Source organism: Diadema antillarum, unplaced genomic scaffold (assembly GCF_040938485.1).
Source record: "Diadema antillarum isolate AM-2024a unplaced genomic scaffold, OU_Dant_1.0 scf00000063, whole genome shotgun sequence".
NCBI classification, from domain to species: domain Eukaryota; kingdom Metazoa; phylum Echinodermata; class Echinoidea; order Diadematoida; family Diadematidae; genus Diadema; species Diadema antillarum.
In genome coordinates, this window is record NW_027270952.1 from 5,506,413 (window position 1) to 5,512,722 (window position 6,310).

Sequence of the window (6,310 nt, forward strand, 5' to 3'; positions counted from 1 at the left end):
ACTTCTCAAATATAATCACAATGTGCTTTCAGAACTATTATAGAAGTTGAATATATAAAAGACATGTGTATATATTAGACATTTCTACTAATCCAGATTAAATGCTTCTTTTCTAATCTTTTTTTTTTCTTTTTTTTCCCTTAGTGATGAAGTAAAACAAGACCTGATATCAAAATGTGCACAACACTACTTGGCAAAGAGCATTTACAATATGATTTGATGTAGATCTACTTCCAATTTTGATGGCAGCATTAAAGGGATGAGGGATGGCCTACTTTTGGTTGAGATGGGGGCTGATATGGAGATTTTGTAAAATAATGAGAACCCTGTTACGAAATATTAAAGAGTAAACAATACCAAGAGGAATTCCAAATTTATTTGTTAAAAATTGGTTTTGAAAAGGCTGAGATGTACAAAAACAAAGAGGTCCTAATAAAGGTGGCACCCACTTCTAATTATCATCATTCTGTGTCACTTTTTAAAAAAATTTCTCGGCCGTTTCAAAACCAAGAACTTTAATCAAACAAACTTCAAATTACTCTAAGAATTTGATGCTCTTTCATATTTCATAAGTTGTTTTTATTTGCTTGCAAAAAGTTAAAGTCTGAATCTCCATCTCAACCAAACCTATACCATGCCTTTGAGACTCACAGTTACAAGCCGCATACTAGTAGTTCATGGAAATTGATCCTGTTATTTCCTTTGAAGCCCAAACGCCAACATTTTAATCCTGTCAGATTGGAATGTCTTTTGTTTTTGTTTTTATGGGGGGGGGGGGGCAACAAAAGGGAAGTGAACTTTGCCTTTCTTCATCAGATGGAGGAAAATATGTGACATGTTAGTCAGAAAAAAAAAACTGCACGTTGAAGTGCTTAAAAATAGAAAATTTCACAAAGTAACAGTTGGTGAATCTGAAGGGAAATAGCATAGAGCATGTTTTTTCTTTTCTAGTTGATATAAAAGAATAGTATGTAGCTTAAAGGAACGAACATAAGTAAAATGTTTCAATCCAAACGCCAAGTACAAGAAGTAGTGAAAAGAAAATGTACCGGTCAAGATGTATGTTTTGCCAGGTTTTCTTTCACATGTGCCATAATTGTCATGATGTTGGTAATACTGTAATATATGTTAGCTATTCAGGGCCCCAGCAATGTATTCTGGTACTTGGAATGAGGGAAAGTATTAGAGGGAAATACCGGTACCATGCATTTTGGAGAGGCGATTTTTTTTTCTTCATTGAGAGACGAGTATTCAGTACAGATACCTTATCACACTGGTCTGCAGAACACAAAAATAATATCAGACTAAAAGTAGATTTTTAAAAATTTGGCAGTCACCATTCTAATTTAGTTGTACATTGACGAAAGTTCAATGCAACAGCGTACAGTCATAATTAGCTAGGATATGTAACCACAAATTTTTAAAAAGATAGAGATATTGAAATATTGCTTAAAGAGAACATTTTGTTTTTCTAACTGGTGTAACGTTTGTGATGCTGGACACATTATAGTATATGTCACATTAAAAAAAAAAATTGAGGCTGTCAATGCAGTTAATGTAGTCAGCGCAATGTGTATTGTTTTTCAAACTCTTTTGATGTATATCACAGAGATTTGTTCATGAAAGACATTTTCACTGTGGACTCATTCTTTTCTAAAGCTTTTAATCATTTAAGAAGATTGCTTTCAGATGGATTTTTTTTTTGTTTTTAGATGTCCACAAATGGAGACTGAGGTTCTTTACCTTTCAAAACGAAATACTGTTGAAGAGAAATAATTATATATATTTTGCAGGATTCAAGCATGTTCTTACTGTGTATGGTATTCTAATCAGCATTTTGGTAACCAGCAACATAGATGTCAAGTGCTGCTATTCTAGTAAATGTACGCTAATGGCAAATCATTGCTTTAAAAAAGAGAAATTGCCTCGTTTACTGTTTACTGTATTTCATTCGTGAACGCTGTTTGAGACGGTGGTTGCGGGCGTGTGCACATTGTGTAGTACGTTTTGTTGGTTGACTGGGAATTTAGAGTGTTGGTGATAACTGAAATGATTTTTTTTTTCACAAATTTGTGATAATATAGAAAAAAAATCGAATTGCAAACAAACAAGTTGTTACATGTCTGCTCCAAGGACATAGAACTTGGCCAAGGATTAATATAATCTGCAATATAGACTCGATGATATAACCGACTTAATGATGGGAAGGGGAAATAAAGCTGTTATTGCATTGTACGCATTTCACTTCTACTTCCTTTTCGCTTCTTATTTTCTCTTTTGAGGGTGATATTTACCTTACTTTTTCACACAAATCCGGGATACATAATAACATTTTTATGTCGCCGACTAAGTGTGCGTTCCAAACAACGTTCATGTCAACAATCAACCATCATAAAAGAAACATTTAGTATAAGTCTTCTGCGGGAGAATAAATCAAAATAAAATGCAAACACCTCGCCTTAGAACATTACAAAAGTAAAAGTGATTTCGTGCCTATCCCTTGCAGGGCTCCGTTTCAGGGCCTGAGAATGCAAACTATATAGCATTACGAATTCCAAAGCATTCTCGGGGAAAGGGGTGAGTATGCAGGATGGGAGATTTGGTATCGTAATTTTTCCCAGTAACATGTGATTTGTTATCACGGTTTCCATGACAACCATTTCCGAACATAGTAAACAATTTTATATAACTCTTAGGTTTCATTGTTAAACATAGATTAGTTAGATTGACACATTTTTCACACACACACAAAATGTTTCAACACTTTCGTACGTTTTACAATTATGAATATTTGAAATTTTCAGGGAGTGACCTAATGATGATCAGTTGCCATGGTAACAACACTACTGATTTTTTTTTTTTTTTGGGGGGGGGGGCTGGGGGGGGGGGGGGTGGGGAAGAAGCACATTTCAGTCATATCAAGGTGCCACAAAGGGTTTTGCAGTCAGCTATCCAACCTGTCCATTGACTTCGCCAATTATGTAAGATAAATACCTACACGCACTATACCATGTACAATATATATGGGCTTACGCTATACATTCGATTTTTCATTCAAAATGCGCGTCCGGTAAAAATACATCGTCCCATTTAGGATAACATAAAACGAGTTATCTTTCGCCTTATCTTGTAATTTCTTTGCTGCATAAGATATCAGAATATATATCATATTTCGGAATAATAAAAACTTTTGAATAGATTGATTTAGGTAGTTTAAAAAAACTTTGAAATATTGGTAGATTTTACAAAGTACAATTTTGAGTAAATCAAGTTTTTATGTTTCATTGCGCCATATATGTGCGTGTAAAAATTCTACATTCAAATGCATATTAGTCAGGTTCTAAACTTGAAATGGAAGATAACACATTTCTAGTTTGAAAGGTACTTATCAACCATTACTTATTTCGGTAAAAAAATAAAAATCGTGATTTTTTACATTCTTTCAAATTTTGTGCTAAAAAAGACATTTTTCGGCAAAAACGCGCTTGACATCCGGCCGTACGCTAAACTTGAGTATTTTTGCAAGACTTTCAGCTGGAAAACTTAGCATTAACAAATTTTGCCGTCCAAAGTAAAAAAATCGTCTTGGCTGGCCTACTATCAACAAGGTATGCGAATGATTATCATCTTCCTAAAAATAGAACTAGTTTTGGTAACAGAAATTTAATGTTTACTGGTCCTAAGCTTTGGAATTCCTTTGATCGTTCACTAAAACAAGCTCAGAGCTTGAATAGCTTTAAGTATAAGCTCAAAAATTTGTTTCTTGACAAGTATTAATAAACAATTTTATGGTAATAAAACGTATGTATATTTCAATCAATGTTTTCTAGAAGTACTTTCATTAAGTATACTCGGGAGGTTATCTTCTGTTTCATTCATTATTCTAATGGTATATAATGTACACTGTAAACACTTATACATAAACCTGTGCTTTGTAACATATTATACATGATTTGTTGTATATCCATATTATGGTTCATGTGCCCTTGTAAATAGTGTTATATGGTGTTTTTGTTATTTCACTCAGCCCTATCCTTGATAATTATTTTGTCTAAAATCTGTATAGGGGGACTATACATCTAACATGCAGTGCTTCTAAGTAGTCCCCTCCACATTTGTACATGGTGTTATTTTTATCTCAGAATATTACGATAATTTGTATATACATGTAATATACTCTGTACAGTTTTGATATAATGTCCACTATGTGTTATATCCTGTATATTTTATCATATAATGTCCACGATGTGGAATATGAATACATTTCATTTTATTTCATTTCATTTTCATTTCATTTCAGAGTTCATTAGTGTGAGAACATGATGTTGCACCAGAAGTAATTATGTAATGATAATTTATCCAAGTATAATTTTGCTGAGTTTCCCCAGGCAAGAACGTCATAATTAAGATAGGGTAGTACAAGGATTGAGTATAGTATACGCAATATATTCTTTGGAAATATCGATTTTATATTATTGATAACGCCAACATTTCTAGAAAGAAGTTTGCTTAAGTAGCATGCATTCTCCAATTATTCAATTTGTCATACATAGGCCAAGAAAGTTTATATTCGTGACTTTGTCTATTTGCACATTATTAAAGAGTATGGCCTGGTAAAGATGATAATTGATTGCTAATTAGCATATAGTTGGTTTTCAAGAATATGAACAACGGTGTGTTTTCAAGAATGTAAAATATTTCTTTTACAATGTACTAGTATTACATCCTAGTATTACCATTACCAGTATTGTTAATAGGAATGTGAAATAGTTAGAACTGTTTTTTTTTATATATTATACCACGGTACTTTGCATTGAGAGTTTCTGGTTAGAACTATATGGACAGAGGTGACTCCAACTACTCACCGAGGAGAGCAGCCCCGAAAGAGTAACTCAAAATTAGGTAGAGTTGATATATCATTGTGTTATATTTTGGATCTAAAATTCAAGCATAGAAGGGGAATAGTGAAGCGAGATTCGACGTTTTATTATGAGTGCAATATCATGGAGGGATCCCACTCTGACCGTACGAAGCAGCCCAGTGGTTGTTTTGTGTTGTCATAAGTGTTTTATTAAGAAATTGTTGCATTTTACAGAGTGACGGCAGCAAGTCAGAATTGCTTTGTGACATCATTTCACAAATAATAAATACCATTTGAAAAATATCGTCATAAAAGTGACGTCATTTTCAAATACATCGTAGTCTTCAATGGAGAGTCACGCATACCAACATTCTGGCATAGCAACCGGGGGGGGGGGGGGGCTTGGCTTGTCAGCCAATCAACTCTAGAAGTGGAACCAGAAAATTTCAGGTTTTTTTTTTTCTTTTTCTTTTTTGCTTGACAGCTGATTGAACCCGAAAGTGGCACCAGAAATATAACCTGGGCCCCCTCACCTTTAAAAACGTGTAGCGCCGGCCCTGATCGATTCTTAATAGATCAATTTAATGTTCACTGTTGCACTAGAAAATGTTTGCTCTTCTATAACTGGACTGAAATTCCTTTTTGGTATACCTGGTACTATAAATATACCATGTAAAACAGTCATTTTCTTCAGTATCGCTAATTGTCCAACTGAATGTAATGCAGTTGTATTGTGATGACCTGCCCCACTCAATGCCACTTGGAGATTATACATCTTAACGGGACAAAGGAACATACGCTGTACTGTTAGGCAGTCTGTCAGCTTTTCTGTTTTTAAGAACATGCTGAAATTCTGTCTTTTGTACACCATAGTGAAATGTGAGATAACATGCTGCTGTATTCAGTTAGTCATTTTATTCAATCATTGTATTAACATGTTTATTCTGTACTACGAAGATATGAAATGTTCTGGCTGATATGTTCTGCATACCAGGTATTCATTCTGCTCATGACAAGTTATCATTCCCATAATTCCTTTAAATCAAAACTGAAAAAAGATCTTATTGTCATCCTCACAAAAACAAACAAATAGATAGAAAAATTATCTTTTGTCATTTTCATAATAATACAAGGAGATGATAAATACAAACTATTTTTAAATCATTAAGAGTTTGTGTTTCATCATAAGCCAAATCTAGAATTTCAAGTTCTGACTTTTGCCTTCGTGACCTTCCCAGATAACTGAATTCAGTAGACACTTAATAAGTCTTGTTTTTGTTTCTCTCCCTTTCTGTGTTATGTCTATATATCTTTAGTTTGTTTTCCTGCCTGTTCCGTCCCTGCTTTCGTTCTTGTCCTTGTCATAGTCTTTTTTCATTTTCTGTTTGTTTCGCCTGACGTCAGGATATCAAAATTTTCATACATCATAACATGTGATGGAGTCATTGA